General features: G+C 42.4%; 2 long non-coding RNA genes across 3 annotated transcripts in view; both read left to right on the plus strand.

Moving 5' to 3' along the window:
* Window positions 1-2656: 2656 nt before the first annotated feature.
* The window catches only part of LOC308385841, a 122908-nt gene continuing 103413 nt past the window's right edge, over window positions 2657-22151 (plus strand). Inside the window, exons 1-2 of the long non-coding RNA XR_013969656.1 lie at window positions 2657-2782; window positions 2962-3038. This is a non-coding gene — a long non-coding RNA (uncharacterized lncRNA). The remainder of the gene's footprint in view (window positions 2783-2961; window positions 3039-22151) is intronic.
* Window positions 15827-19596, plus strand: LOC308385717. 2 transcript variants are annotated; one of them, XR_013969611.1, is made up of 5 exons: window positions 15827-15929; window positions 16629-16694; window positions 17045-17200; window positions 17653-17745; window positions 18043-19596. It is a non-coding gene; the product is annotated as an uncharacterized lncRNA (long non-coding RNA). The 2 variants fall into 2 exon arrangements; XR_013969612.1 differs by lacking the exon at window positions 15827-15929 and adding an exon at window positions 16019-16085.

Consider the following 22151-nt stretch of genomic DNA (forward strand, 5'->3'; position numbering starts at 1 on the left):
TTTCTCAATTTACAGACATTGTTTTGTCCGGCGCCTGGACTTTTCTTTTCTCACCACTGCTCGTCAGCAGGAGTGAGTTTTAATTTCACTTGCTTGATTACCCATCTTATTTGTGTATTTACTTATTTTTGTTTAAGTAATGTATACGCGATACAGCTGCTATCACCTTCGCTGGTATTAGAGACGAGAGTGGTTGCTCACACGCCCTTCGACTTTCGGACTAGTTCCGAAAGCGGTGTGAACTTTACGAGACGGAACTCGACCGTTCTCTCAACTCACCAGCACGTCAGTGAATAGCAGTAAAAGAAAAACACAGTAGGAGCAGCTCAGTCTCTTATTGGACCGTGAAAATTCAGCTTGCTCCGTAAATTAAAACAATATACACACACATTCACATTCACAGCTTCGACGCGCGCGCGACCGGAACCCTTATGATAAGGGGAGCTCCCAGAGCTACTTACTCCCTAGACCCAGTCTAGACCCAGCTGGGGGAGCTACCCAGAGCTCCAAAGCTACCAGTCGACGAGCTCCCAGAGCTACCAGTCGACGAGCTATGCTACCAATCGACGAGCTTCCAAAGCTACCAGTCGACGAGCTACTTCCGCTATTTTAAATTCCCTGAATTTAAAATACGTTTTTACGCAAGATTGTGTCAGTGTGTCTGTATCTACCTGGTCAGTGTCGCCGGATCTGGTCCACCTCGATCGGGCCCCACCACCGTGGGTCGCTTTCTAAGACGTTGGCCAGGACCCGAATGTAACGCTCCTGGACTTTTATCACACACCTAGTGTGTGAGCTGTCGACAGTCATTCAACGTGGACTGGTCACGGAGATGGGACACGATGGAGGTGCTCCGGCTCGAAGGACCAAGAAATGTTGGGAGAAAACTCTGTAAAAAACCCAGGAGAAATAAAGACACAATGAGACAAAGTTACTTTCTTTGCTAAACGTGTACACGGGTGAGCTGCTGAGAACAACTCACATCGTGAACAGAGGCTTGGCACTTTTTATAGGAAAGACAGTGAGAACAGGATAAGAAAATAATAAACAGATAAAATAAACAACTCCATATGTGGCGCTAGTCTCGTCAGCAGAGAGCTGGGAGAAAGCTGTGAGAGATAAAACAATCTAAAACAATATGTCCCAAAACAATATGTCTTCGCTGGGAAAGTCTAAAAGGATAATTCTAAACTAATCTAACCATAGACAAAGGGCAGAGAAAAGGCATCTTTGTACATTTAAAAGAAGGTAAAGAAACATAGAATCATTTTCCACTAACACATTCTGAAGTTGCTGAAATTTGCCAAAAAAATCCATCTATGGAAGAATCTCTACATGGAGCATGGCATCAAGGATGGAGAGGATTAAAGTCAGCAGACATGGATCCAGACACGGAGGTAGGCCCTTACTGTTAAATGATTGAAATGACATTAGAAGCTTCATTTACTGGTGGATATGCACAATAAGCTGCCCTGTTGTTAACTGAAAGGATTTGGTATGCATGGCCTGTTTGGGGCTGTTTGTCTGCATGAGGATTCTTTGCTGCTGATTGCTGAGAGTTGAATGTGCGTGGTTGTACTGAAATCTTGACACTGCTTTCTCCCACCACAGTTGAACAGGGAGTCCAGTTTGAAGAAACTGGTTTTGTCACGGTCCGGGGCAGCGGCCGTGTGGAGAGTGGAAGGAGGACTCAAAACGCAGCACTTATTCAGGTGTGAGGGTGATTTATTGATAATATCAAATATAAAGTGGGGATGGTAAAACAGAACTAAGGATGAACTAACTGGGAGAAACTACACAAAGAAATAGCAAACCTGAGCATGAAGGGAGAACAGCAGGGAGAGCACGCAGGGGATTACACCAGGTATGAACACAGACGACGCGACGAGGAGCAGAGGAAATCACACTATAAGTACACAAAGAGACACTGGGAAATCACACACAGGTGGGGGAAACAGCTGGACCTGATTAACCTGACGAGACAGGGGAACACTAACACCAGGGACCAACAGAGGGAGCACAAACCCAGAACCCAGTGTCTAAAATCCCAAACACAAACCATCCCAAAACAGCCATGAATAAAAATGAAAGTAATAACAATAAAGAACATAAACATAAAGTCACTGAGTCATGGTCGCAGGACCATGACAGGTTTAAGCTATTAGGAAGCATGAAGCAGATGGTTGGGTGTAGAGCATCTGTTCAAATCTTTTTGGCACATTTCAACATCAGTCTGGTATGGATCAGGCCACATGAAGATCTTGCACATTGCACTCACTCTGACCTCAGTTAAAAAGGCCCTCAGCAGTCACTGGTTTGGTCAAGAATGTGTTGAGATTGACCAACAGGTCTTTAAAAGAGAGCTTCAGCTCTCCCTGCAAGGACCTGGTAGAAATTCTTAAAGCATTACACTGATGTCTCTTTCCATTGATGATTTTTTTTTTGTGATTTTTGTTGTTAGCACATCTAACTATGTGAAGAACAAAGTATTAAGAATATTTTAATAATTTACATTTGGGATGTCATCTTTTTGTGTTCCCTTCATTTTTGTTATTTATTTTATTTTATTTTATTTTTGAGCAGTCTATATTCACATTGGTTTTTTGGGGGGGTTGTTTTCTTAAAGCCTACTTTCTTTGTCAATTTCTTTCTTTCAGTCCACAGCATCTCACAAGTAAGGCACACACCCACATCAAGAGCTGCTCTACAGTCACAGACTCTGGTCAGGAGAAGAGATTTTCCAGTGCCTACTCTCCTGGGTTCAGTGGGTGAAGTTGAACAGGTACATCCTAATGCAGTTTATGAACACATGACTGGTTATCATGTCTTCAACTCTCACTGAGCCTGACATCAATGTGGTTGTTGATGGTGCAAAACAGGATGGTTTAAACAGATGCTTCGAATCCTCAGCGACAAACCACCTGCTCCAGCAGAGATGCTTAAACCAGTTTTGCGTTCCAGTCTGTGAAGCTGCAAAAATGGCAGACTGGAAGACTCTGGTGGCTTTCATCAATTTGAATCTCTCAGAATCTCAACAGGTATGTACTCAGCATTGTTGCCCAGTGAGCAATGTTCAAGTGAAATCTGGTGGCAAATTGTAGGAATGCAGCCAACGTGCAGAGTGTTTGTGTGATGCTATTCTGTATAAGAGTGAGCAATTTAGCCATTATTTAATTACTTTTTTGGTATAATTTTCTGTTCTAAAGTGAATTGTCCCAAAGCATAACAGTAAATATGCTGGCCCATGTGGACCATATAGTTATAATCATTCCTTTTTTCAGTTGAAGACTTGTTGTCAGAACTGAAGGAGGAAGTTTAGGAAAACCAGCACATGATGCAGATAAATTTCAGCACTGTGGCTCGACAGGAGCAGGTCCTGTCTTACCTGAACACCTTTGTCAGTGATGGTGAAGGCCACTTCCTCCCTTGTGTTGGTGTAGCTGAAGCTGTAGAAGTTAAATATTGCACAGTACTGTGTCAATATTTTCTACTATTGTTTGGTGCAGTTTATCCATCTAGATTATTTTGGTATGGACAACCCACTTTTGTAGTTTTCTCTGAGCTCCGTGTCTCTGAAAAGTAATGTTTCCATCCTAAAGAAATCCAGACTGTGTTACAGATCTACTGACCTTGTAGGAATTCTTTTCTTTCCTCTGAACTACATCTGCTAACCATATCAGTGTCCTAGAGGAAGCACGTAAAGGCTTTGAATAAGAAGCTTGACTTCATGCTTCTTTGTAGTTGGCAGGTGTAGACACTGCACCAGATTTCTGAGTTTTAACAAATTTATGCATTTCAACAATACTTTCGACTGACTTCAGCTGTTGTTAGAATGTATTTAATATTGATTTCTAGTATCATCTGATGTTTGCTGGAGCCACAGCTGTAAAAGCTGCTGGTCATGATATCGGTTTGGTTAGCCGGTGAGAGGGAAACATGAAGATGAAACCAGGAGATGTCCTTACTGAATCACCAGAGCTGAACAGGTGATGGAGAAACAGGTTTACCTTTTAGGTTACATGAATGAGTTGAACAGAAGTTCTGAACTGTTTCTGAGAGACAAATAACACCAGCTGACAGCTGGTAACTGTGCAGGGGCGGGTCTAGCAAAGTTTTGCGAGGGGGGCCAGGTAAGGCATTAACAGGGAAAGGGGGGCACAAAGAAATACTTATTCTCATTTAAAATGTCTAGCTTTTAAAAAAAATAATTATCTGAATCTTACAACAAACGATTGATGGATTGATGCATATATACATCAGAAAAGTGCACATCACTGTCACAGCAGCGTTTGTTTTCATTCAAAGGCTTTATGATTTTTTTTTCCTATAATGGTGGGCTGGTCGATTTATTTATTTATTTATTTTATTTTATTTTATTAATTTTTTTGTCCCAGTCCAGCTGCGTATGCAGTTCATCTGCAGTCTGGTGTTACCTACATCTTCCTATTCGGAAGGCAGAATTTTCGAGTTCTGAGTACAATTCAAAGCACCATAACTGCAGTTTTCGTGTTGGATGTAAAAAGCGCACATGACACTGTGACATAGGCTAGAATCATGGCAGCGGTCAACGGCGGTCCAGGCGTGGGATTTCTCTCGTGTAAATATACAGATTATTTTTATCCTTTCTATTGGTAGGTGGCACGGTGCACTTGTGGCAAGTAAGCAAGCTAGAAGACTGCCAATCTTGCTTGGTATCCAGTTACGGAAGCAACACATTAACAAGAGAATTCTGAGTAAAACCAAAAATTACTTTTCCTAGTAACTAGTTACTTTGAAAGTAACGAGTAACTTGAAGTAACTGAGTTACTTTTGATAGAAGTAACTAGTAATGTAACTAAGTTAATAATTTAAAGTAACTTACCCAACACTGGTCAAGAAACATGAAAGGAACATTTAAATTGGCCGTCAGATAAAATTTACATCAAACCTGATATGCTGCCAGTCCCAGCTAGTTTCCATGTTAGAAAAATACAGTTGACGCAGAAGTCCTTTAAATTTCTCTGAAAACCACCAGCATGTGGTTTCACAATCAGACCTCCACGCATCATATTTCTGCCATGTTGTTTTTGAAACCAGTATGGCAAAAATCCTCATCTTGAGGCTCCAGAATGACAATTGACCAATAAATGGGGGCTGTAACAGTAGCTACAACCAACTTTATGCTGTCTAGGCTAGAACCTGATACTATCATCTCAATCATCGTTATTAGAAAGCATCATTTAGAACATCTGGTAACAAATTTATCTTTTTAACCACCAATGTCTCAAGAACAGAAAGTGTAATCTCCCAGATAATGACCTGTTTGTAGGATTGGGTGGCAGGTTCTCCATTTCTTTATACCAGTGATATCAAAGTGAGGCTGCAAGAGGTCATTTATACATTTGTAATCAGCTGTGTGAGATGGTAGACTGGTATCACCTGCATATTAACTCACCTCCACATTTACTGTGGGAAATGGCCACTGATGTGTGAGTGGGTTTGTTTCACAACTGCTGTGAGCCAGTGGCTGTGATTGGGCTGGTTTCATTGAAGGCAGGTGTATTTGATTGCACTCTAGTCTAGTCTACTTGTACTCCAGACTACAAGTACTGCTGTCTAAGGACCTTTGGAAAAAAAGTGTCTGGACCTCTTTAGGTTGCTTGAAGACGTTTCACCTCTTATCCGAGAAGCTTCTTCAGTTCTAGGGTAAAATGGTGGAGAGTTCCAGATTTTAATCACTTAGGATTGTCCCCCCAAAAAGGGACAAAGGACCCCCTAATGATCCTACCTAATCACACGAGTCAAGGTGTGAAAGCGGGTGTGGGTCACAATCAGCCAGGGTTTCGGGTGAGCTCATTGTGAAACCTGGCCCCACCCTATCATGTGATTTCCTGAGGTCAGATGGCCCAGGATGCGAGTGGGCGTTAAGAGGCGTCTGGGAAGGGATCTCAAAACTGGATTATAGATGGCAGACAGTTGGTGTCGTAAACCACTGCCTCTGTTCAAAGATGGTCGCTCACAGTGGACAGAGATGGCTTATTTCACTCCTCTTTCAAACCATCTGTCTTCTCTGTCCAAAATGTGAACATTGGCATCCTTGAAAGAGTGACCTTTGTCCTTTAGATGCAGATGGACTGCTGAGTCTTGTCCTGTGGAGGTGGCTCTTCTATGTTGTGCCATGCGCTTGTGAAGTGGCTGTTTGGTCTCTCCAATGTAGAGGTCTGGGCATTCCTCTCTGCACTGTACAGCATACACCACATTTTTAAGTTTGTGTTTTGGAGTTTTGTCTTTAGGGTGAACCAGTTTTTGTCTGTGTGTTGCTGGGTCTGAAGTACACTGGGATGTCGTGGGTGGAGAAGACTCTCCTGAGTTTCTCTGATACATAGGGGATGACAATGTTGTTGCGTTTGCCTTTCTTATCCTAGCCGGTGTCTGATCTTCTTTTATGTGCTTCTTAGCTGACTTTATAAACGCCCAATTAGGATAACCGCATATTTTGAGTGCTTCCTTTACATGTGTGTCCTCCTTCTTCCCTTTAGGCTTAGAGGGAACATGTTCTGCCTGGTGGTGTAGGCTCCTAATTACTGTATTTTCACAACCATAAGACTAGAAGGCGCAGTCTCAGTTATGTGTGCCATTACTGTATTTAACACTCACATAAGGCGCACCTGATTATAGGGCGCATATGCATATTTAAAAATGGAGCAAGAGCAAAACTGAGTTTGGTATTCACAGTTTACCAGTAATCGTCATCAATCAAAAAAATCAAAGTCCTCATCCTCTGTTTCTGAATGGAACAGCTGCGCTAAATCTCCATCAAACATGCCAGGTTAACTTTCTTCACTGTCAGAGTCACTTTCCGTGCCGTGCAGTTCCTCGGAAATGATGCTGGCTTTTGCGAAAGCTCCAACAACAGTGCCAGCAAACATGTTAGCCCAAGCATCTACAATCCTTTCGCAAATTGTGGCGTAACTCACCCGGCACTGCCTTCCACTCTTAGTGAAACTGTGGTCTCCACCGGTCATCCATCGCTCTCACGCCACTCGCAGCCTTACTTTGAACGGCCGATTCACACCGATGTCCAGCGGTTGGAGTTCCTTTGTCAGGCCTCCCGGAATGACAGCAAGCTCACAGTTCATTTGCTTCACTTGTTTTTTCACATCGGTTGTGAGATGGGCACGCAGAGTCACAGATCAACAGTGATGGTAATGCGTGGAAAAAACCACCTGGTCTCCTTACATACACCTCCCTCAGCCACTCTTTCATCATTTCCTCATCCATCCAGCCCTTTTCATTTGCGTTAATGATGACTTCTTCTGGAAACTTGTCTTTAGGCAAAGTCTTTCTCTTAAAAATCACCATAAGCGGCAGTTTCTGTCCATTAGCATGGCAGCCAAGCACAACAGTAAAAGAAGACTTTTCGTGCCCCGTTGTGCGTATCGCTACCGTGCTGGTCCCCTTCTTCTCCACAGTGTGACTCACCGGGATGTCGAAAGTGACCAGCACCTCGTCCATGTTAGTGATGTGGCTGGGCTGGATGTTTTTGTCGCCGATGTGTTTGCTGCAGTAGGAGCGGAAGATGGCCAGCTTTTCATTATAATCCGCTGGAAGTTGCTGCGCTACCGTAGTCCTGGTCCGGATGGAAAAATAGCAGTTTCATGAAACGAAAGCACCAAGGCGGACCTCCTTGGAAATGTTCAATTTTCATTTCTTCTGCTAGCGCTACTGCTTTTAGTCGAATGGTGACCGTCGAAACGCTTCTCCCACTCGTTCTTTGCTCGATGATACACTGCTCGAGTCTTTCCTCCAACTCGGGCCACCTCGCCTTATGTCAGCGGAAACTCAGCTGCGTCTTCTTGACCTGTCGGAGCTCGTTTTCCAGCTTCCTCCACTTGCAAACCATCGATTCATTAATCTTAAATTCTCTCGCGGCTGCTCGATTTCCATGTTCCTCTGCGTAGCTGATGGCCTTCAGTTTGAACTGTGCTTCATAAGCGTGTCTCTTTTCTATTTTCAGAGTTGTTAAAACAACGATGTTCTGCATAACGCACTTACCTGTTCTTTTATATACAGTCAACGACCACACTTCCCCCTTTAGCGTTCTCATGGTGTTCTCTACTACGTCCTCTTTACAACAACACACACAGGGCGCACTGCACTATAGGGCGCGCTGCACTTTTTGAAGAAAATCTAAGACTTTTATGTGCGTCTTTTGGTCGGGAAAATACGGTACTCAAAGTTTGTGTTCCAGAGGGTGATGGGAGACAAAGTGGAGGTACTGGTCCGTGTGTGTGGGCTTCTGGTAAACTTAATTGTTGAGGTTTCCATTAACTTCAATGTGCACAGCGCAGTCCGGGAAAGGCAAACAGTTATCCTTTGTGTCTTTCCTGGTGAACTTGATATTTTTATCCACGGTGTTAAGATTATGGGGGGGTGTCCTGTTTTGTCCACAATGTCTTTCTTGTCCTTACACTCTCCCCTCAAAAAGTTAATGGCGTCCCGACATTCTACCAATATCAGTCCTTATGTGGCAACTATACATTGCTTGTAGGAGGCTACATCCCTTTAGGAGTCAGAGTTCAGCATCACTGCTAGCCACAGTGAAACACATGACATGTATCTCCCCTTCATGTCATATGTCGCAGCAGGTGTTATTGTGCACGATAACAGTCCACTGCTTTTCCATCCATATCACGGGTATCTGCATCTTTACTGAGTAAGGTGCTCTCACCTGGACATAACCTCGCTACATAACATGGGTGCCATTCTCATAACAAGTCATTACACTAACTCTTCTTTATGGCTTATAAAGCAGAATTAACATTTCTATTCTTCTAATAAAGCATTAATGAAAGCCTGAAAATGTAACTGTTATAACTGCTTTACTGCAATATGTAACATATGACTGTGTCTGAGGTACTTATTCAAGTGCTAATGTTGGTTGTCCTAACTTGTGGTAAGTAAACATTAGCTTTTGTTTTCTCATTCTGAAAGGATACTTTTTCACACTGACAGGTGACTGGTCAGTGTCCTCTTGGTCACTGCACTCCATCTCAAGCTGGTGCGTCTGCTCTTTGTCTTTATTGTTCTCTTGTGCCTCTGTATCCTCGTCATGCTGGTCGTGTTGGTGTTCTATATTGTCCACGCCCGGATTCTGTTCTTTGCAGTCCTCCTGGTGTTCCATGTCATTGTCATCACAGAGATCCTCCCTACTGACTGCTCCAGTCTCTGCATTGAACTTTGATGCTTCTGTCCACCAGGACTGTCTACCACGTTCCCCTTGTTCTGTTGACAGTCCTCTGATTGCTCTCCATTCATCTTCATCCTCCGAACTGTGCTCTTGCTCATGCCACTCATGTCTGTCCTTGTTGTTTTTCTGTTTTTGCTTTCCCAGTTCTGCATGTGACTTGACTTTTTCGACTGGCAAGAAGTCACACGGCAGCAGGAGGTTCCTGTGGACGACTCTGACACGTCCCTTGCCATTCTCTGGCTTAATTTCATATACTGGGCTCCCCTTATGTTTCCTTTGTGTCACCTGAAACACCTGGTCCTCCCAGAAGGATCTCAGTTTCCCTGGTCCTCCCTTCTCACCAAAATTCCGGACCAGTACTCTGCACCCTGGGTACAGCTCTGCGCCATGTGTTTTTCTGTCATAGAGCACTTTCCCCCGTCGACTCTCCTTACAGGCTGTCGCTGAGGCCAGTTTGTAAGCGTCCTGCATGCGAATCTTCCACTTCTCAGCATAGTCTTGATGAGAAGGGCTTTGGTCATTAGCTGTGAGAGCAAAAATCATATCAATGGGGAGTCTGAGGTTTCTCCCAAACAAGAGGAAATAAGGTGCATATCCAGTAGCCTCACTGCGCGTACAGTTGTACGCATGGACCACCTTTGTCAGGGATGCCTTCCAGTCTGCTTTTGCTCCCTCTGGAAGGTTCCGAAGCATGGCCAGCAGTGTCTTATTGAACCTTTCTACCTGACCATTTCCTTGGGAGTGGTATGGTGTGGTTCTGGATCCCTTGACTCCACTGTATCCCTCCAGCTTGGCAAAGAGTTTGTTTTCGAACTCTCTTCCCTGGTCATGATGGAGCCGTGTGGGAAAACCAAACTTCAACACAACAAGTCTCCAAATATTTTTTCTGCCGCTGTTTTGGCACTTTTATCTCTGCAGGGATAAGCCTGAGCAAATCGTGTAAAGTGGTCCATGACCACGAGGATATACTCATACCCTCCCTTACATTTCTCCAAATGTAGAAAATCAATGGAGACCAGCTCAAACGGGTACGTTGTAGTGATATTGATCAGTGGGGCTCTGGTGGGCTTGTGGGGACGCTTGTTTTTTAGACAGCTACACACCTGTGTTATGTAGTGCTCCACGTCCTTCTGCATGTGAGGCCAGTAAAAGCGATCCCGAATGAGGGCCAAAACTCTCTCCACCCCCAAGTGACCCATGACTTCATGTAGTTCTTTATAAATGAGCGAATGGAACTTCTTAGGCAGGAGTAGCTGTGTTCGGCTGAGTGTTTTCCTGTACAGTAAACCATCCTTATCAAGGTGCAGTTTCTGTTTTTCCCTTGCCAGGGCAGCGATCTCCTTGTTGCCTGCCTGTTTTCTGCCTTTTGGCCACCGATTAGAGATGACATACTTCAGGACTTCCCCGATCACAGGATCCTCTTTTTGTGCATCTCTTAAGTTTGCCTTAGGGATTTCCAGACCTGACATCCCTACCTCCTCACTTTGCTCTGCTACCACAGTTGAGATGTTTAACGGGCAGAGCCAGGGTTCACTTCCCTGCAGCTGAACAGCCAGAGCCTGAGTCACGCTGTTTAGGACCTCAGGTGTCACTGCTTCTGTACACGTTTGTATGTAGTGTTCCATATCCAAGGGCATTCGTGAGAGACCATCTGCATCCCTGTTAGCTCTACCAGGTCGATACTTGATGGAGAACTGGAAGTCAGCGAGTTCAGCCACCCATCTGTGTGTGGTTGCATTCAGTTTTGCCTTTGTCAGCACATATGTGAGGGGGTTATTGTCAGTGTAGACAATAAAGGGTGGTGGATAGTAGAGATAATCTCTAAACCTCTCACATATGGCCCACTTCAGGGCAAGAAATTCCAGCTTCCCTGAATGGAGGTGGTAGTTCTTCTCTGGGGCAGTAAGGGTCCTAGACCCATATGCAATAACCACTAGCTTCCCATTTTGTCTTTGGTAAAGCACAGCTCCAAGTCCCTCCTGTGATGCATCACAGTGTAAGATGAATGGTTGCTCGAAGTCAGGATAACCTAAAACGGGGGGCTGAATGAGGAAGTTGACGAGCTGACAGACCACCTGATGATGCTCAGCTGACCATGCCACTGGGTGAGAGGATGGTAGCTGACCCCCTTGATTCTTTGTCTTTTTGTTGTGTTTTGACTTCCTGTCTCTCCCTTCCCCTGGCTTTTCTGAGGAGAGCAGGTCATAGAGTGGCTTTGCAATGCACGAAAAGTTAGGAATATAGTTGCGATAGTATGAGATGAATCCCAACAGCTTCCTCACTTCCCCAATGGTGGTGGGGTTCCTTTGTTTTAAGGCTTGGACAGGCGCAATGTCAGCGGGGTCCATGGTGTGACCATCTTGAGTTACCAACCTCCCCAGGAATCTCACCTGATTTTTGAACAGTTCACATTTCCTGGGTGTTAATTTCACTCCATGGCTCTGATAACGCTGCAGGACCTGCTTTAGATCATTTAAGTGGTCCTCAAATGTTTTTGAATGAACAAGGTTGTCATCCAAGTAAGGCAGACATGTGTCGTCCCGCAGCCCTGCAAGGCATTCTTCCATCGACCTCTGAAACTCTGCCGGTGCAGACGACAGCCCAAAAGGGATTCTTACCCATTCATACAATCCCCAGGGTGTGATGAATGCTGTGAGAGGGCAACTTGACTCTTCCAGGAAGCCCTGGTGATAAGTCTTCCCTTGGTCTAAGGCCGAGAACCAGGAGCTTCCTTTCAATGTGTTGAGCATATCCTGTATGCGTGGTATGGGATGGCGGTCAGGGATTGACTTCATATTTAGCTCCCTATAGTCACAGCACAAGCGGAGGCTGCCATCTTTTTTTCACACACATACGATGGGGGTGGAGTAGGAGGATTTTGATTTCTTTATCCACCCTCTATTCAGCAAGTTTTCCAGATATTCTTTTACTTCTTTATGAAGTGGCTTAGGCACTGATGTATATGTTCGGCGAACAGGTGTGGGGTCGCTGCTTAAGCTGCAGTGAGGGGATATTGCCAACATCCTGTTCATCACGAGCAAAGGCATTACTCTCCTCCCTTAATAGCTGCCTGATCTTCAGCTGCTGTGCCGGAGAGAGATGGTCGAGGGGAACTGGGGGGTCCCATACACCTTCACTGTTGCTTCTTGTTCTGTTTTCCTGTTCCCCAATTTGGCTAGCTGGAGGTGCAGCTGTTGCTTGTACAGTAGGTCTTGTTGTTCCCAACTGTTCTATTTCCACTGCCACTGTGTTAGCTGGGTAAATAGTTCGGACCCTCTGAGTTTGTCCCAAAACAGTTCTCGGAGGCAGTATGATCTCATAAGCTTTGGTATTAGTGACTGGGAAGCTAATACGGGACCAGCTGCCTTGCTGTAAATGGGCAACGCACTCTTGCACCTCCAATCCCTCTGGCATCTGAGGGTAGGGGCTGGGCTCGAACAGGACATCCTGCTGGGAGTGGGCCTGCTCTCACACTACACTTGACCACTCTTGTCTGACCAGGTGGGATACTCATTAATTCTCTCCCAGTTTTCACTCTGCCCTCACCTAGCCCATCGTCTCCACTCTTCATCACCTTTATAAAGACCTCAGCTTTCTTACAGTCAATGGAGAATGCTGTGCTAACGGCTTCTGTTACAGCACGAGGTGGCTCTATTCCCCTCTCTAGCATGTATTCAATCATGTTGAAGCCAATTATTGGCTCCTCCGCCACCCCATCTTCCTGAGCTACTACTAGTACTGGCACAAGAAGCTCTAACTGCGCAGCCTCTTCTGTAGGCAACCTGAATTTGATTTCAACGCACCCGGAAAATGGGATAAGTGTCTGGTTTACTGCCCTTCCATCTAATATACCAGGCCCAATGATTTCAGTTAAACTCCTAACTTTGAGGTGTGGGATGTTCTGTTGTCTCCATTTTTCATTTATGAGACAAACCTGTGATCCTGTGTCCCACAACGCTGTGGTTTTTACTCCCTCAAGCAGGCAGGTGATCACATGCGTCTTCCCAATAAGATTGAGGAGCTGGGCTCTTCGCTTTGGGGAGAGGAGGCTGACGGAGACCACTTCATTCCTCTTATCTTGTGTGGCGGCTGCTACTTTTGTCTCCAAATGTTTTATACTGTCCGTTAAGAGTTTGTGAACATCTTGTTGTTGCTCACCTTGGTTTAGTAGCTGAAAAGAGGGTGACGGGCGTGGGTTCACCGTGCTAGCTGACATACCAATCTGCTCTGCCCTGTCTGGAAGTTTTCTCCGGGTGTGGCATCCCCTTGACAAATGCCCACTTTGTCCACATTTGAAGCAGTGGTCGCAGTTTTCTCCTCTATTGCTGTCCTGACAATCCCTGCAGCCACGTTTGACACTTGGGCGGTGTGAGGGAGAAGGTCGGCGCGACTCACGAATAACTCCTTTTATTTCAGCTATTTCCCCTTTTAGTTGATTGATGATATCAAACAGCTCAGTTTCCTTGCGTGTCACTGTTGCTGGTGCTTTAGCAGCTTTACCTTTTGTCGAGGTGGAGAATGGCTGGTCTTGCCCACCCACTGCACCAACCGCTGCCTCCTGCACTGACTGTGCCTCTGCTTTTATCTCTCTTACTTTCATTTCTCGGGTGGTCTTTCTGAATTTTTGTTGCCTCTCCCACTCAAGGCTGGCCGCTTCATTTGTCTTTGCAATCAGCACATCGTCAGTGACTGCTGGATCATCCAGGTAGGGTTTGATCTGGTATTTCACATTGTCGCTAATCAGACCTGTGCCAACGGCTCGCAGAAACTTTTTCTGAATCAGTTCGACACTGTATTGTTCATCTGTTCCTGGCTCCCTTGATGATGCTAGGATTCTTTCTTTCAGCTCGATTGCCCTAAATAGAAAGTTCTGTGGGGACTCATTACTTCCTTGAGTGATATTTATCAGACGATGATAGAGGTCAGTAGAGCTATCCTCCTTGTAGTGTCCCCTCAGTATGGTACGAAGCTGCATGAGGGTGAGGTCTGTTTTAATCTCTAACATATCACGGAGACTTAGGCCTGGGCTTATGGCCCTAACAACAGCTTCAATAATTTCAGCTTCGCTGTGATTCTTTTTAAGTCTCATTTTGATTTGATGAATCAGGTTGGAGTATGACAGTTTGTCTTTCTGACCCCGTTCCCCAATTTGGCCACTGATTCTAAATTCCCTGCGTATAGTCACTTCAGGGGGCTGTGTTGCTGGTGAAGCAGGTAACGGTGATGGATGAGTAGGTAACTGTGCAGTTTCTTGGGAGGCCATTCTGTCTGTCAGTCTTGCCATTTCTTCCTCTAACCTTTTTGTTGAGGTTTGAAAACTTAGTCGCAATGCTGCATATTGTTCTTGTAGACTGGCCAATGCAACTGCATCCCTACCGATACTCTCTTCACGTTCCTGTGCAGGGTCATCTCTTTCCTTTAGTTCTTTAACAGTTTTAATTAATCTGTCCAGGAATGTGTGTGCTACTTCCTCTTCCTCCACTTCAATAATTGTTTCAACTGCTTCACTTATTGTTCTGATCAGCGTGTGCTTCTTTGTCTGTTTCCCAATTGAGATTTTGGCTTGTAAACACACTTCTTGTAGTTGGTCTGACCTTAACTGCAGCAAGCTCTCACTTAGCTGGTCTTGCAGTTGCTCCAACTCCATAATGTGTGTGACGATTCTGTAATCTCACACTGCTTCTCAGTAGCACCGCTGATCCCACCGCTGCCACCAAATTTTGTTGCACACTTGGATTAAAATGAATTGAAACCAGTGTGGCTTTGTGAGTTCGCCTTTACTGCATCTGCAAATATATACATGGACATAGCACAACGTTACACACTTTTGCAGTCTCACACAACTCTTATAGGCGCACTGCCTTATGGGTAGTCTTTAAACTCAAATCACTAATATTTCTTACAGTGTAACAATGAAATAAACACAAACAAAAGATAGTGTGATCCACCAGTCTATATCTGCTGTGATTACAGCCCAGTACAGGTATAAATCCACAAAAGTGCCACGAGGTTTCCGCACAAACTAATGAATTAGATCTAGCTGCTAATCGTTAGCGTCACGGCTAATTCACATCGCTACCAATAACTTATACACTAATGACACAACTTTCCCACATTCTCTGCAACCCCGTGGACTGATCTGTAGATACATTTTAAGTTATTTACCATCTTGTATCTGCTTACTCTCAAATATATACATGGACATAGCACAACGTTACACACTTTTGCAGTCTCACACAACTCTTATAGGCGCACTGCCTTATGGGTAGTGGCTGGGCTTATTTACTCCCGCTAGAGCTGCTCATTTTAGGGGATACTCGCTCTTGTGGTGTAACGGAGGAATAACTACACTCAAAAAAATGAATGAGGTGGATTGTTCAGTGTATATTAATTATTTATTTTCATTTTACTTAAAATATATGTTTTTGTTAAGTTAACATATGTTTTTCTAATCAAGTCTACGTAATTGTGTCTATTATTCAACGTACATAATACTGTGTTACTTGATCGCATAACATTTAAGTTAAGTCAATTAGGATCGATATACCTTGTATATCCACAAGGTGGCAGTAATGCAAAAACAGTTGTAATGAAACCGCGCAGAACAAGAAGGTTTCACGGCTTGTGCCTGCTCATGCGCAAGACTTCAAATTTAACTGAAAAAGGCTGTTTTGGCGCCAAGCTGCTGTTTCTTTGAGAGGTAAGACCACTTTTTTCTTTGACTATGTTGTGTAGTATCTATATGTCCAGCATGGTTATATTTTACGTTTGTCTTACAAGACATGTTATATCGTTTGCGTGTGCTTGTTTTACATTAGTTTTACTGGGTCCTGGACATGCTTATTTTGTGGACTGTGTAAGAAACATTTTTATTGTTTTTTGTTTTATTAAGGGATTAGCTACAGGGGTTCATGGGGTTATTCTTTCAAGGGGTTATTTTTCCATTTGCTTTCTTGGGATTCCTTTTCTGTAATCTGAGAGTCGGAAATATCGAATAGGATAGCAAGGATAGCATAAAGTGACATTTAAAATCCAAAAAGTGAAGGGCGAAAGCCACTGTGACACCATTGCTCTGCTCTATCAGTAATCTGTATTATGTAAAAATGGTCTGTAAATACAGCATGTTTCCTAGCGGAGTTATACATATCAATGTAGTTATAAATTACAGTTTGTGAAAGTACACACTTAATTTTTTTAATAAAATTATTCAAGACATATGAGTGGACAGACAATGGAGGTCGACAGACCTGGTGATAATTGCTTCTATAGAAAGTTAGCACATGGCAGTGTCAATCTCTTGCTTTTCTTCTGAGTAGTATTTTATTTAGTTGTAATTCAAACAATAATTTGCTTCTTGAAATTAAGTAATGAATTTCTTGTTTTACTTTATAAATCTCAGATCCTGCCTTTACCTGCTCCCTCCTATACTGATGTGGTGTATGTGGTATTGCTGAGCTTGTATGTGGTATGTGAACTGTTATACTTTTAAAAACAAAACTGTTTTATAAGTTAAGTTTTCTTTTGTGACCCATCCCATGCCCCTGTTATTTCTTCTCCACATCTGAACCATGGTAAAGGTTGCAGTTCAAGGGCCTGAGGCATGAAATTCTTTTCAGATCAGCTGTGATCAATATTTTTTGGAACTTGATAAATAACAATAAAAGCTGTAATGGCTCCATTAGCATTTTGTGTAAATGTTTGTGTTAAAATTATAGCTTTAATGAGGTCTTTCTACATTAGTTTTAGTTTGTATATGTGTACATATAGTATGTATATTTACAGTACAGTATGTTGTGTTTGTTGACATATTTTCAGGTGGAAGCAGAATATGTGAGGATTACTACTGCTGCACATGTTCCAAGGCTTTTTACACAACTTGACCAATACACTGACCAGCTCATAAAAGTCTTCAAGAAAAAAGGAGGCGTTGCAGGGAAGAAAATTAGACAAACTTTGGCCCCAGCCACACAGGTGCATTATTCTGTTGGTAGCAAAATATTATGGCTAATAAGATCATTTTCAAATTTAAACAGCTAGTGTATGGTAGCTGCACAGTGCACTTACATTTATATTAAGCAAGACAAAGTTTGGTACTCAAAACGTTGGAAAATTTAAATTACCTAAACATATGTAAAATCTGATCCCTTGATTTAGGTTAAACCAGAAGTGAATGTTTTTATGTTATGTTTTGAATGCAAAAAAGATGATGTATTAGTTTGTCTTTACCTCCATTATGGACATATATAATGTGGTGGAAACCCTGCCCAACAGGTTAACTATTCATGTCCATGTGATGATTAGTTGGTCTTGTGTACATGTCTATCTGTGCAGTGGATATGTCATTCATTTTGCGTATAATGTGAGTTTCTGTCATCCTAAAGTATATCTGTTTTCTCTTCCTGTATCTCTGCCACTCTCTACAGAAGGAAACCATTGAAAAGGGGAGGGAGTGTGTCCTCAGGGCACTACCTTTTTACCTGAATGAAGACCCAAGCATCCTCTTCAAAGAATAATTGGTTGGTAATTTTAGTTTAGTTTTTTATCTGTATTAAACCAAATTTTGAATAACTAATGTTGTTGCATGTTGTAATGTTGTTGTTGTTGTAATTTGCATGGAACCTGTTTAAATGTTTTGGGAAATCTTCTTGTATACCCAAACTATTTCTATTTATCGTTGAATCTGTAGTCTAAAATAGTGGCGCACTGGGGTGCATGTTCCTAATATTGTGTTTACGTCATTAAAGGGTAGCTTTGGCCCTTTTTCTTTCTTTTTTTAAAACTGGATGCCATTTTTCTATGTTTTTGTGTCTAAGCTACAGCTGTTCAGAGGGAGCTGGAACAAATTACCCTTGCTATCTTTACCATCGAAAGAGCTGATGCCAGCACTCCTCCAGCCGATGTGGGTATAACCATCTAGTGTGTCCTGCATGACCTGGAAGACCTGGCCTCTGCATGTGCACTCTTAATGGGTGGGATATATGCACTGAATCTCAGTTAACCTCAAGACTGAAAGCTAAGAGACAATCAAAAGTATTGAGATTTAAAGGATTTAATTGAGAGATGATACTGCACCAGAAATGTTGAAGGGTGGTGTGTATATTAGCGTTCAAGGCATATTGTTATGAGGTGGAAATATGTTCATATTCAGTTTGTGTTACATTGTGTGCATTGTAAAGGTAATTGCAATACATACTAAAAATAAGGGTAAGTTAGGAGGTTGATCTGATATCCTCGTGTTGGTGTTGTTCCCAGATCATCATACTAAATGTTGTTCCAGGATCAACATTGCAAGTGACCAATCAGAATGTTGTGACGTCATACTTTTGCGACTTCGGGAAAAACCGGCGTAAAACAAAAAACTGTACTTAAGCTGCGTGAAACCGCCTCTGTCCGCCGATCAACTGACCCTAACCCTAACCGTAACCCTTTAATAAACAGTAAGCAGAATTGATATTGTCCTTGCAACATTGGAATTTCATAAATGCACGAATGGCTTGGCGCGCAAAAGAATAACGTCACAACAATGTGATTGGTCACTTGCAATGTTGAACCTGGAACAACATTTTCATGATGGTCTGGGAACAACACCAACACGAGGATATCAAATCATCCAAGTTGGGAATGCAGGATGAATGTATATTTTGTGGACTTTTAAAGACGAACAATTGTTTCCATGTTAAAATGTTTACATCTGAAGTTTTTTGCCCAAACACTGGTAAAATAAATGTTGACAGTGGCAAGTGTTAAGTGGTTACTGCTGTGCTGTTGCAAAAAAACTGAACGCTGACAAGCTGTTTTATTGTTAGACCATAATGTTGGCATGTTTTGTTAAAGTTTTATTTGGGATGGTGATGTAATTTTCTTTGATTGCTAATATCAGTGGACTAATTATTATTATTATTATTATTATTATTATTATTATTATTATTATTATTATTATTATTATTATTGTTGTTGTTGTTGTTGTTACATAATTTTTTTTTAAATTGTGGCTGTTGAGGTGGACACTTCACTTTGCATTGTTAAAGGAAAGCACTTCATTGGCATTGTGTTACTGGACTGACCCTAAGCAATCATTGCAAATAGCAACTTTGCTATCCATTTTAGACACTAAAAGAAAAAAACACTCACAGACCTTACTAGCATCACATGTGCATAACTCAAGTGTCATCTTATTAATGTGTTATGTGATCTTCAATGCGTTTTTTTTTCTTCTATTTCTGGTAGATACAGACATTTAATTTAAAGTCTTGATGTTGCATCTGTCTACATACTGTTAATTACTAACCCTAATGAGCTGTTGTGTTTTATTTTGGACTGGGTTTACACAAATGCTCACTGAATGTGTTGGCAATAAAATAAATTTAAAAAAATAAGTTGGATGTACTTAATTCATTTGTGTGGAACCTGTTGACAAAATAGATTTAGGTAAAACTAATTAATAAAGCACAAGGTGGCTGAAAATATAATATTTGAATTAATCTAACTTAAATTTAACATTTTACTGCCACAAATAAGAAATGTGTTGAAGTAACTAATCTTAACTATCTAACCTGTAAATATATCATCTATGTTCATACAACATAACTTGATTTAGTTAGTCTTAAATATGTCTTGTTAATCTTAAGTAGTTTTTTTAAATTAGATGAACTAAAGATTTTTGCTTTAAACTAACATAATTCAATTTCGTGGAACCTGTTGACAAAATAATTTTAATTAAAGTCAACGTTTCATTTTTTTGAGTGTATGCTTCCTGCACTATGTCATTTTTGGAGACTGGGGCACACATTATATTACCACAATCAAAGAAAATACATATTTGAACAATCAGACCATTTAACTAAAGATTATGGGGGGTGTCCTGTTTTGTCCACAATGTCTTTCTTGTCCTTACATGCACAGTGAAGGATTAAACTTATTGTGTTTTGATTTTGACCCAGGTGTCGTCTACATATCTGTACCAGTGGCTGGGTACTCTCCCTTTAAAAGAGCGAAGAGCTTTTCTTTCCACTTCTTCCATGTAAAGGTTGGCTGTAATAGGTGACACGGGGGAGCCCATAGCACAGCCATGTTTTACATGGGTTATCACTACGTCTCCACTGCTTCCGTGGTAGGTATGCAAGTGAAGAGAGAGACTACATACAAGGACACCATGGTTTCATCTGATTCCAGGGTAAGTTTCTGGACCTTGTCGGTGGAGTTATTGATGTGATGTGTGTGTGTTCCCCACAAGTGGTGCTAGGATGGTAGCAAGGTGTTTCGAAATGTTGTAAGTAGCTGAGTTTATGCTACTGACAATGGGTCTGAGCGGGACACCTGCTTTGAGGAAGTCCGTAGATGCAGGGTATGACATCCCCTGGGTAAAGGTGGTGATATGTAAAGCGGTCAATGGTTTTGTCCTTTTTCAATGTCTTGAAGCAAGCTATAACTTTTTGTAGCTGCTTGTGGGGTCTCGCTTTCAGGCTTCGTAGGTATTGTTGTCATTGAGGAGAGTAGTGATCTTTGTGTGGTAATCCGTAGTGTTTAGGACCACAGTGCACCTTCCCTTGTCAGCTGGTAATATATATTGATGTTGTGGTCTTTGCTCAGGGAAGCGATGGCCTTCTTTTCTTGTATTGTGAGGTTAGACGGAGAGACTTTGGCACTGGAGAGGGTGGATGAAACTTTCATCCTGATTTGCTCTGCTTGTGTCTGTGACAATTTGTTAATTCGTATGGTGGTTTCTGTGGCTGTGATGAGGTCCACTAGGGGCAACTCCTCTCCTCCTTGCTGACTCCATATCTGTCAATATGTTGCGCACTTATCTCTTGCCCAAAAATCTCTTCGTGGTAAAACGCCACAAATCCCACCAGTGATTCACTTCCTTATAAACAATTGAGTCATTGGCTGTATCCCAATTCAGGGTCTGCAGCCTTAAAGTACGCAGCCTTAACGGTCCACAAGGGCCGCGTACTTAAAGACCACTAAGGCCGGAAGTGCGAGCCTTGTGAAATGGGATGGTCTAGCCTCCGTTGCACTGCCCAGGTTGCCCAGCAACCATGATACTAACAGCTGGAAACATTTCATACAGCTTTGTTCGACAGAAATGAAGGAGAAAATCTTTTGTTCGTTTGTTTGTTTCTACGTGAGCTTTGCTCATTCTCTGTAAGATTAAGCTCAGCTATTGAACGGCGTATATTTTAAAGTAAAGGCGTTAAAACCAAGTTAGTACAAACGTCACTAATGTCACATAACTTTGTGTGGCCAACAGTAATGTTTTAATGTTCTTCATTATTAAACATTTGCACATAAATAAGTGACATAATATTCAGTACTTAAAGTTTACTCTTCGGGTGCCCCTCATCTGCCTTTTTTTTTTTTTTCGGCAAAATTATCCACACCCACCGCCGTGCTATGCATTCTGGGATATGTTGGGCCAGGAAGTCTACACCGCCATGTCCTTAAAATTCAGGGAAATGAAGGACGCATCTGAGGGCTGCATTTCGAGCAGCCTTTGAATTGGGACAGCCTTCGTCGCGTCGCTGTGACGTAATCGGCCTTAAAATGCGGCCTTTAAGGAAAAGCATTCGATCGAGTGGAATGGGAGTATCTTTTTGCAGTCTTGAGGAAATTTGGTTTTGGTAACAATTTTATATCTTGGATTCATCTTTTATATACTACGCCACTGGCATCTGTTTGTACTAACACTGATTTCGGAGTATTTTACTCTCACCTTTACTTTTCACTTTAGCAATAGAGCCTCTCTCTGTGGCTCTTAGAACCTCGCCTCTGTTTCAAGGGGTTATTCGTGGTGGTACGGAACATAGGGTTGCTTTATATGCAGGTGACTTATTATTATATGTTACAAATCCAACAATTCATTTATCCTCTATAATGAAAATACTTCTACATTTTGGCTCTTTCTCTGGGTACAAGATTAATA

This window comes from Rhamphochromis sp. 'chilingali', assembly GCF_963969265.1.
Source record: "Rhamphochromis sp. 'chilingali' genome assembly, chromosome: 18".
Classification (NCBI taxonomy): domain Eukaryota; kingdom Metazoa; phylum Chordata; class Actinopteri; order Cichliformes; family Cichlidae; genus Rhamphochromis; species Rhamphochromis sp. 'chilingali'.